Genomic DNA, 12,463 nt, shown 5'->3' with positions numbered 1-12,463 from the left:
TTCCTTAGCGCCATATCGCATTGGCATACACATCCAATGTTCACATTGCTGCAGTTCGTCTGTTATCTTTCTCAGATTGCTGCATTAATGTCGGTAACACACAAGCATGGTTGTATACTATCAGTGTGTGACTACTAGCAGTCTTCCAGATATACAGAAATAAAGAACATCATACAATGGAATTTCATTAAACTTTTTTTTTTTTTAAGACACACCAAGCTGTTGTTGTTGTGGTCTACTCTATCCTGTGCAAGCTTCTTCATCTCTCAGTACCTACTGCAACCTACATCCTTCTAAATCTGCTTAGTGTATTCATCTCTTGGTCTCCCTCTACAATTTTTACCCTTCAAGCTGCCCTCCAATACTACATTGATGATCCCTTGATGCCTCAGAACATGTCGTACCAACCGGTCCCTTCTTCTTGTCAAGTTGTGCCATAAACTCCTCTTCTCCCCAATTCTATTCAATACCTCCTCATTAGTTATGGCATCTAATCTTCAGCATTCTTCTGTAGCACCACATTTCGAAAGCTTCTATTCTCTTCTTGTCCAAACTATTTATCGTCTATGTTTCACTTCCATACATGGCTACACTTCATACAAATACTTTCAGAAAAGACTTCCTGACACTTAAATATATACTCGATGTTAACAAATTTCTCTTCTTCAGAAATGCTTTCCTTGCCATTGCCAGTCTACATTTTATACCCTCTCTACTTCGACCATCATCAGTTATTTTGCTCCCCAAATAGCAAAACTACTTTACTACTTTAAGTGTCTCATTTCCTAATCTAATTCCCTCAGCATCACCCAACTTAATTCGACTACATTCCATTATCCTCGTTTTGCTTTTGTTGATGTTCATCTTATATACTCCTTTCAAGACACTGTCCATTCCATTCAACTGCTCTTCCAAGTCCTTTGCTGTCTCTGACAGAATTAAAGTGTCATCGGCGAACCTCAAAGTTTTTATTTCTTCTCCATGGATTTTAATACCTACTCCGAATTTTTCTTTTGTTTCCTTTACTGCTTGCTCAATATACAGATTGAATAACATCGGGGAGAGGCTACAACCCTATAGCCTTTCGCTCCCTTTATTTTACTCCTGCCACCTTCAGAATTTGAAAGAGAGTATTCCAGTCAACATTGTCAAAAGCTTTCTCTAAGTCTGCAAATGCTAGAAATGTAGGTTTGCCTTTCCTTAATCTTTCTTCTAAGATACATCGTAAGGTCAGTATTGCCTCACGTGTTCCAGTATTTCATACATCTTGCTCACCAGATGGTAGAGTTTTGTCAGGACTGGCTCTCCCAAGGACGTCAGTAGTTCCAATGGAATGTTGTCTACTCCGGGGGCCTTATTTCAACTCATGTCTTTCAGTGCTCTGTCAAACTCTTAACGCAGTATCGTATGTCCCATTTCATCTTCATCTACATTCTCTTCCATTTCCGTAATATTGTCCTCAAGTACATCGCGCTTGTGTAGACCCTCTATATACTCCTTCCAACTTTCTGCTATCCCTTCTTTGCTTAGAACTGGGTTTCCATGTGAGCTCTTGATGTTAATACAAGTGGTTCTCTTATCTCCAAAGGTCTCTTTAATTTTCCTGTAGGCAGTATCTATCTTACCCCTAGTGAGATAAGCCTCTACATCCTTTCATTTGTCCTCTAGCCATCCCTTCTCATCCATTTTGCACTTCCTGTCGATCTAATTTTTTAGACATTTGTATTCCTTTTTGCCTGCTTCATTTATTGCATTTTTATATTTTCTCCTTTCATCAATTAAATTCAGTATTTCTTCTGTTACCAAGCTGTACCGTCTGTATAATTTTGGCTGCTTATATCAGTTATGACCCATATTTTGTGGAGTGCCACACACACACACACACACACACACACACACACACACACACACACACACACACACACACACACACACACACATGATCAGATTTTGAAACAAAGAGGAAAACATAATGAAGGTTTGCTGATGATTGCCCCTTGAGAATATTGTCATGGTGATAGTCTGGAAACTACAGTTATTTTGATATAACTATTATCTGTTAATGGTCTGTAAAATGGCTTCTAGTGACAGAAAAATACTCTGTCTAATGATCAACATAGTTGACAAATGAGGCACTGAAGCAAGAGTGAACTAACCCACATTTGATGTCGTGTTAAGTTACCTGCATGAAATGATGCCTATGTGAAGTATAAACACCCTACAAGACCACATATATAAATTCTGTATGGTAATGCACGCTGAGGCTTTGTCACATTTTCATGGAGCAATAGTGGACTATGATTCAGTAGTCCACTGATGCACTGACAGCAGTTCCCTGAACCACCCCCAGCGTTCGCTAGGTGCAGTCATGCCAAGCGCTTTGCGACGATGTTGCCTTGTGTAGTAGTTGCTAATTCGCGTCACTCTGCATTGATTCACATCACGTAGTAACAGGTGTAGCGTGTTGGTTGGGCAATAGTTGTTGTAGTTACAATGATGGATCAAAACACAAAACCTAGAACTATAGAAGAACAATTACAAGGAATGTTGTTATTGTTTGTGTGTGCATGTTTGACATTGAACTTCACATATATGTTTCAATCGGATGAGGAAGGTAACGATCAAGAACCTGATACAGAGGGGCTCAATGTTAATGACAGTTTGGAAATGTCCTCAATACCAGGACCATCTGCATCCTCATCATCCTCTAATAATGTGAACAGTATGAAAGGCAAAAAGCATTTGAGGAAAGAGAGACATTGAAAACGGAATGTAAGAAAACAGAGATGAGCCAAAGACAAAGAATATGTAAATGGTAAGGGCAAGATTACAACTCAAAAAGAATGCCGAATGGGACCATGTTCTTGTATGAAGCAATGCCACCTAAAGATAAGTGCAGACGGGCACTTTTTATGGACTGGCGAACTTTGATTTGCAATTGGCCTTTCTATTTAACAGTATCCGTGTTTGTAAAAAATCACGAATGTATACCACATTCCTTTCTCAACGGGAAATACCAGGCAATACTTTTTGCTTGATATTCATGGTTATGATGTGCAAGTGTGCAAACCATCTTTTCAGAACACATTGGCAGTATCTGCAGGACGAATAGACAGAATATTGAAGCAGAAAGGTGTTAGCGCAACTGCTCCACTTGAACGATGAGGACAATGTGAATCTGCCAACAAAACACCGTCAAATAAATAGCTGAAGTGAAGTATTTTGCTGACAAATATCCAGCATATGACAGTCACTATGCCGTACACAAATTGAGTAGAAAGGATTTGTCACCTGATTTAAGTATCAGTATTATGTATTCATTATATTCCAAAGAAACAGAGAACCCAGTATCCGATCATATGTTTTGCAAAACCTTCAATGCACAGTTTAATTTATCTTTCCATCCACCTATTTTGGATTCATGTAAGAAATGTGATTCTTTCCAGCTCAAAATAATGGCTTTACCAAACGACAGTTCGTTCATCTCGGAGAAAGACGAACATTTGAGGACAGCTGAGTGTGCACATAAAGGCTTGCAGAACGATACTTTGCTTGCTGAACCAAATGATGATATTACAGTTATGATATTTGACCTGATGAAAACTTTGCCTACACCTGTATTGTCAACAGGGGTATGCTGTTACAAAAGGCAAATGTGGACCTATTGCCTCAGTATTCATAACGTAGGGAATGATGATGTTCACGTTTCTTTGGAACGAGTCAATAGCATCTAGAGGTCCTCAGGAGATTGTTTCATGTTTGTTGTACTATGTGAACCATTTTGTGAAATCTTCCCAGTTAATTATGTGTTCGAATCAGTGAGGAGGTCAAAACAGGAATATTAAACTCTCACTTATGTGCCAGTACATGATTTCCAATCCTATTTACATAGCAAATGAAATTGATCACAAATTTTTAGTCAATGGTTATTTGTATTTACCTTGAGATCAAGATTTTGGCTTGATTGAAAAACAAAGGAAGTATTTTAAAAGTTTTTACATTCCAGAACACTGGAATGAGATTATTGACTGGTAGGAAGAAAAAGTCTTTCTATTTAGTTCACAAGGGTAAATGTGACTCTTTTCAACCAAAACACTTGAAAGGAATATTACAAAGTGCAAAATATCAGTTGATCAAACCAAAGTATAGAGTTTTTCAGGATCCATTGGCTACGATTTGTGGAAAATCTGCCTTTTGATGTACTTTTTAAATATAGCAGTGAAACAGGTGACATGTTTAATAAAGTTGATGTGCCGAGCGGACATCAATTCTTATAAAGGAGTTAGGACAGCTGTATCCAGAAGGTAATGCCATGAGTGAACTGAAGAAGAAACATTTACTGAGTCTACTGGACTTTATTCCACCAGTTCACTGTGATTCTTATAAGAACCTGAGGACAGCTGTTGCAAAGCCTGCAAATATGTTGCCCATATCATATCTTGATAGTGAAGATTATGATGTGTAATAACAGTTTGTGGAAACCTTTGTAGTTGTTGTAATCACATTATTTCATGACATTGTTTCTTAAAGCTGTTCAATGATGTAAACAAACTATTTGTATTCTCGCTATTTTGTAGCTGTTTCAATGAGTACATTGTATTTCATTCCTCATTGTATTTGCTTATGTCGATGTTTTCATACTTGGATTGGAAAGAACTCAGTCTGAAATACCTTTGAATCCAAAAGCAAATAGAAATCCTTTTGTGAAAGAGGCTGTACACCTAATGCAACAGTGACTATCTGATGAAAGTCACGTTATGTGTAATGCAAAAGTGGACTAACCCACATACAAAACGGGAATTTTAAAGGTCAAGATGTAATTTGGTTGTACAATCCACTTAAGAGTCCTGCAGTACTCCTAGAAGCTAAAAGTTGTAACATACAATGACCAGGTAAAGAACAGAATATGTTTGCTAAATCCAGTATCTTTCTACCTTGATTATCTCTGTTGGAGGAAGGTTGGGGTTAGTCCACTATTGCTGTCAGTGCCTCAAATACAAGGTGAAATCTGGAGGGGTCATACTTCTTTGTCACAATGAGCTTGAAAGGCGGCAACTAATGATTCAGAACTTCCAGCACCTATCCAAGAACCTAGGAGGAGAAGGAATTTGTCTCCACAAAAAAGAAGAGTAGCATGACTCGTGCAAAGTGTTAAGTTCTCATTTTCCGTTTTCCAGCCTTTTATGAGTCAGTAGAACATTGGTCTTTTCATATGTGGTCCAAAATTTCCAGTTGATTCTTGAAGATAAACATATTGCACAGATAGCAACTATTCAGCATTACTGTGCATGAATGACACTGTGAGAGCAGTCCCATCTTGTCTGTTTCCCCTCTTTGAGTGAAAGTGTCCTTTCAGCTCTCACTTTTTCAAAATTGCACTGATGTGCATTGTATATGCAAGATTCACTAAAAATAGCAATCTCATGCTCTGCATTTGTCATCAGTTAAAGGGAGTTAGAATGGGAAAAAAAATTTCACATTTTTGGATTTTTACCTCATTATAAAATTTGCAATTTTCCAAATGAAATCATATAGATATCACTTATAAACTCACATATGAAGAATTTTATTTTATTTTTTTAAATATAATCTCCACCGGTTGAAAATGTTAAAATTTTTACGTGCATTACATGTTTGTATTGGTAGCACTGTCAAAAACAGTATCTATCATTTCATAGTATAAAAACGCACTGTGTCATGCTAACATTTTTCCGAGGAAAAGTGACGAATAGATTGCTAAATCTCTCAAAAAGTAAAGTGTGATACCAAAACTAGATGTTTTTAAGAAACGTGGGTTTCATGGTAATAGATTTTCGAATAAAGGGAAACATTGTGTTCAGCATGTGGTGTGTGAATTTACAATCAAATACAGGCAAACTCGTCAGTATCTGGAGAGACACCTACTAGTGCTTCGAAGATTAAAATAAAATGTTCTTGATAAACATTTTTCTCAAAGTGATGTAAATGGTAAGTTACCTTATATTCTGATAGATTTACGCATCCTAACAAGGGTGTTCGGTGAATGTGTATATTGTAAAATATATGGAGGGCCAGGTAGTTTACATGAAGACGATGAGGTATCAAATGGACTAGCCAGGAAACTTATCATTAATGTACCAGTTGTAAATATACTTATTCATTTTGGAATTATGATAAGTGTAAAGATAATTATTTTGAAGTAAATGTTAGGTGGTTTTATGGATTGAGAGCTATTGGCAAAGGACACACTGCAGCAGAAACAGTGTGTGCCATAATGAATATGCCATGCCCACCTTGTAAAATTGCCAAGTATGCAGGATTTATTGGAGCTACTGTGGAATCTGTTGCATGTGAGTCAATGAAGGGTGCTGCAAATGTAGCTGTTGAAATAAATGATGGTCTGACTGACACACCAGTAGCTTTTGATGGCACTTGCAGAAGTGTGGCTACAGTTCTAAGAATTCTGTTGCTATGGTGACCAGTGTGGATAATGGAAAGGTAATAGATTTCCAGATTTTATCCAAACATTGTTATAAGTGTAAATCAGGGAATGAAGAAGGGCATATCTGTCACAGAAATTGTGAAGGAACAGGTGATGGTATGGAGGTCTGTGCAGCTATTAAAATTTTTGGTCGATCTGTGAATGAAGGGTAAGTGTGTTACACTAAGTTATTAGGTGATGGAAACACAAAGCATATAACAGTGTAGTAGCCGCTCAGCCTTATGGTGAGAAGATTATCACAAAACTGGAATGTGTTGGTCATGTCCAGAAGAGGATGGGCACCAGGTTGAGGAAGTAGAAACAAAGTTTGGGAAACAAGAAACTTTCTGTTGGCAAAACCATAAGAGGCAGGCTGACAGACAAAATGATTGTTGAACTACAGCAGTATTGTGGGATGGCCATTAGAAATAATACTGAGGATTCGTTAAAAATGAAGCAGGCAGCATGGGCTACCTTCATCCACAGACTGTCAACTGATGAAAAACCAGTACACCACCTTTGCCCTCCTGGACCTGATTCATGGTTCAATTACTGCAATGCCCAGTACCCAAACAGCTCATACAGCCATAAACATTCCATCCCAGCAGCAGTCGTGAATAGCAAACCTGTGTATAGAGACCTGGCAAATTCTGAATTTCTGAAGAAGTGTCTGTGTGGTCAGACTCAAAATCCTAATGAGTCGTTCAATAATCTTATATGGACTCGCTTACCAAAAAATGTTTTTGTTGGAATGAAGACACTAAAGAGGAGGGTCGGTGACGCTGTTATTGATTTTAATGATGGCAACATTGGTAGGGTAAAAGTGCTACAACATATAGGAATTAATCCTAGAGCAAACTGTATCAGAGAACTTGAATGATGGACAAGGTTCGCATTGATAAAGCAGAGTATGCAGCACAGTTGGCCACTAAGGAGTCCATAAAGAAGGAAAAACCTTGAAAAAGATCAAGAGGATGATATACAGTATGGTGCAGGGTGCTTCTGAGTGACTAAAAATAAAAAAAAATAAGTATATAATGATTTCCAGTCTTTTGAAACTTTCGAAGCCATTCCTAAAAATTTACATTTTCTGTTGCATTTTTCCCTAAATCTCAGAAACCACTTCGAGTAGAGTATTCAAATTGTCAGGGAGTAATAACATACATATCCTAAGTCTACTGAACTAAAAGAACAACATAATGTTATGTATAACTAAAATTATTTAGGATAACATACCAAAAAATACACACAATTTTAACTGTGTAATTAAAAAATTGTATTTCCAAAAACAATGGCTGAAATGCAATTATTGTAGCTCAGTAGACTCAGAACACACAGTTTAATGTCCGGTAAAAGTTTCATGTCAATGGCTACAGAGGTTCTTGAAATACAGGGAAACCAAGTAACTAAATATGACATTGTCGGAATAGGGCATTCCAACTCCCCTTAACCAATTTGAATAATTTCATTTTCCAACCTGTTTCAAGAAACTAATTTTGTTATGTAATTTTAAGTAGTTCTATGTCATTTTGAAGCCACTAATCTAACTGTGAGGAGCAGTAAATTCTTTTGGACTTATCTAGTTAGCAATACCTAAAGCTGTGTCACGTAAGGTGATATCGCTGAAACTAAGAGACTTTTGCCTGGTTTTGGAATAAAAGTTCAAAAATACCATCAAATGGTGTGAAGTGGACTGAGTGCAGACTTTAAACTTAAATATTTCTGAAACCAGTAGATTGATTTCTCTTTCAGAGCATGAGTTTACTACCATTTGTTCTAAGAGGCAGAAAAATGTAATGGAAATAATCTGCACCTGTCTCCTTCACCCCACCTGGGCGTCAATTTGAGCGATGACTTGTTACGTGATAATTGTGAAGTGTTTTACGGGAAATAATGTGATCACAAATATGTTTTATGAAATTATAAGGAAGCTCACAGGAAATATGTGTTCAATGTACATTGAACCCAAACATGGCAACCTCAAAATAAAAATTTCCCTTCCTTTAACTATTGGGTTTGTCAAAATTTTTACATCTGAAACCTCAATTGTGTGCATATCGTCAATTACAGGACACACAAAATGTGTAACTTTTGTTGCAGAATTTAACATTTGGCTGTCCGTGGCATTTCGTAAGAACTTTCCTCTCGTTGTGTTTCACTGCTTCTTTGGAGTAGTATGAACCTACCCATTCAGACTGATTTGGAGTTTTGATCTTGAAAGAATATATAAGGAGGAGGAAATTTTTTTTACAAGCAAAGAAAAAATAAGTAATGAACAGCCACCTCTCTTACTTACCACTATCAACTCCAACACTTTCTTCATCTTCTCCATCATAACTCGAAGAGCAATCCCAACAGAAGTTCCTTTGAGCATTCTCAGTGTCTGAACTATCACCTTTGGAACCAGTGGAATAATTTTTCACTAGAATGGCCTCAGTTGGAATTGGAATTGTGTTCAGTTTCTTCCTTTTCATTGATGTGATGTCCTTGTTGATCTGTCTCATTTCCTGTAGGTATTCACTCAGTGTAGTCTCAACATTCGTTGCACTTAGGATCAGTGCCATACGATGCTGGTAATCTATTACCTCTTGTTTGTTAAGTAGGTGAACACCACAAGCTGAAGATCCACTTACAGCATTCTTCTGAATACTTCAATTCCCCTAGGATGCATAAAGCATTTCCTCAGCATTAAACAGCAAATGAGGCTGCATTTACTTGCATTCAGTCTGTTAGAATTTTCCTCCAGCATTTCTTGAGAGTGAAAAGAAGAAAAGAACAAAATGTCCAGAGGTTGACAGACATATGTTGCATCAGATGGTAAACATACAAATAATGTATTATGTTCTTCACAGCCCATAAAATGGGATGACAGATTATTTCCAATTAAAAGTTTCTGTTCCTCAATTTCACGCATGTCAAAAATACTTTCTGGGACTAATCACTGAAAGTTAACAAAACTATCCTTGAAGTGGTACAATTGTTACCTGACCCTCTTGAACAGCAACACTTTGTGCAGAATGAAGCACCTTTTGGACCTCCTTCATGCCAGAAATACCACAATGTAGCTGTGTTTATACACAAAACAAGAGGGCAATGCTTCACGCAGGTATCACATCATAATGATTACCCAGCTCTTTAAGTAGTTTAACTACATTCAGAGGATTTTTGACACCTCTTTTTGAAATGAGTGTTTTTTCCTCGGTGTGATCACTTCTTAAGTTCCTCTCATTATAGTTAAAATGGCATCAAGACTTAACCCATTCAGTGAAACGTAAGTTCGCCATGGAAATCTGACAAACTAAGAGTGACCCACACCAGCTCTAGCTGTCTTTAAAAGCTTTGGCTCATTAAAAAAGTTAAAAAAGAAATTCCTGAAAACGATTAGTATCTAAATAGAGGTTTGGAACACTATACATTTATCTGTTGCCACAAATTAAGAATATTCAAACAGTAAATGTAAGTCAAATAAAAGAATTTTCTTCTTTTTGAATAGTAACTGTGCATTTTTTCCTACTGTTATTGACCCAGTACACCTCCCTGCTATTTCTTTGTCTGATAGGTAATTTTAGTTTTGAGCATTTCTTTTGGAGTAAATTAATAATTAAATGTGTCACTATCACTCGATAATTCTTTACAATTATAACTCCCTTCATTTTCTTCATCGCTGGTGGATTAACAGTTTGCAACATGAACTGTTTCAGTGATTTCTGATCATACACTTGCCCTATTTAAACACCATTTCTGATGTCACATAATCAGCAAATATTTTCTGCTGATCCCTTGAATAGAAAAAATGTTAACAGAGCTCCCCAGCACCTGCTGGGTGAGATTGAATGGGCAAAATATTTTTTAACTCTTAACTAGGGACAGAAAGTGTATTTCAAAAAACTCATTGAAAATCAAGAGAAACAGCTCCAAAAATCATATTTACCTTCCCTTTGTAATAAACTTTTCAAGCAATATTCCTCACCAACGAATGCTGCACTGATAACAAGACAGCCGCTCTTCATGATCATGTAGGGAAGGTTTGCCATAATGACAGCTATGCTGATCCCAAGCAAGGAAGTAACAATTTTTGTGATGTTTTTTAGGTAACTTTCAGTTCTAACTGAAGTTAGCTATGAGTAGCCAAACAACCACATCTAGTATATACAGGGTGAGGCAGCTAAATCATACCACACCTTGTGTCTCCCCAACCGTAATAGATACAAAGATGTCATTTGGACAGTGAATTGCAGGGACAGGGGCTACTTGAATATGTCACATTTCATGTTTGTACTAATTTTTTTTATTACAGGGATATGAGGCCATCTTTGACTTTTTTTTTTTAAATAGAACCCCATATTAAATTTTAGCGCAACATGATGGGCTTAAAAAGGCGGTTTGAAATATGTTTATATTATAATATGTAGGTAAAACTTTTTTGAGACACAGATAGGTTCTCATATTGTGTTCATCCTTTGAAGCGGCGGCATCCAATGCGACCTTTCCTGTTGTGTTGAATACATGGTAAACATCACGAGTCCTTCCTTACACAAACACGCCCATTTACCTGTCAATAGTAATACAGTACTGCGATATTTTGCGCAAAAATTAACTGTGATGTCACACAAATATTATTCAGTTATTTGACAACTGTGATACCAAAATAGGTAGACAACATACAGTATTAAAATACTACAGGATGTTAATAGATTTTAAGTAACAGAAATACAAATTTAAATGAGGAGGCCCTTATTGATCACAATTATTTTGTAAGTATTTGTTTTTTATTTGAAAATATTTACTATTGATCACGATATGAAACAAATAAACACAAAGATGCTAAATACACACTGTACGTGATACAAAACTTTACTGAAGCATGTTCTTGAAATACTTCTACAATGCTGCAATGCACATTTGTAGTCGCCATTCGAATGGTTTGTGAACGGCTGCTATGTGAGTTATTAGCGCACGCTACGATAATACGTTGCTTCATATCGTCTGGCGGACTTGGTATTTGAGCATACACTTTATAGTTGATTGCTTCCCACAGAAAAAAAATCAAGAGGGGTCAAATCAGGAGACGGGACTGGCTACTTCACTTCAGCACGTCGTCCTATCCAACAATCTGGAAACTTTTCATTTAACAGCTCTGTAACCGCGAGAAGAGTGAGTAGGACAGCCATCATGTTGGAACCACATGCACTGACGTGTAGTTAGTGGTACCTCTTCCAGCAAAATGGTTAGAACGTTTCGCAGAAACTGTGCGTAGTTATTGCCATTTAGTATTCCCGGAATTACATGGCCCCACAATGACATTTCCGAAGATGACACACCACACGTTAACACTCCACGGTTGCTGATGCTGTACCTGTCGAAGCCAATGAGGGTTCTCTATTGACCAGTAATGCATATTATGCTAATTCACTTTACTGTATGTGGGACGCTCAGGATCAGGATACAACTCTCCATATCGCTATATGGCTCTAACAGCATTTCTTCTGCTTTTGCCATACACTAGAAGCATATCCAACTTTTCTTCATTGGTGTACATCATGTCTGCTCCAAGAAACTGTGGCAGAAATGCAATGTCTCGTTACCCCAGCAGCACATTTATACCCTTCTCTCCAGCTACCTTGTGCATGATCTTGCAGCGTTATCGAGAAGCAGGAAACAAGGCGTTCCCTGTTAAGTACCTCAGTGGTGAATAGGAAAGGTTGCATTGAACAACACCGCTTAAAAAGGACGAATACAATACGAGAACATATCTGTGTCTCAAAGGGTTCCATTAAAAAGAAAAAAAATACAAGATGGCCTCATATCTCTGTAATTAAAAAATAGCACAAACATGAAATGTGATGTATTCAAGTAGCCCCTGGTCCTGCAATTCACTGTCCAAACAGCACCCCCATTCATTTACAGACAGCAACTTCGTGTGTGTGTGTGTGTGTGTGTGTGTGTGTGTGTGTGTGTGTGTGTGTGTAAAAACAGTGGATGAGAAGGCTGAGATACCACATG

The sequence above is a fragment of the Schistocerca gregaria genome, chromosome 1, assembly GCF_023897955.1.
Source record: "Schistocerca gregaria isolate iqSchGreg1 chromosome 1, iqSchGreg1.2, whole genome shotgun sequence".
Taxonomy (NCBI): Eukaryota; Metazoa; Arthropoda; class Insecta; order Orthoptera; family Acrididae; genus Schistocerca; species Schistocerca gregaria.
This window is presented reverse-complemented; position numbering follows the sequence as displayed.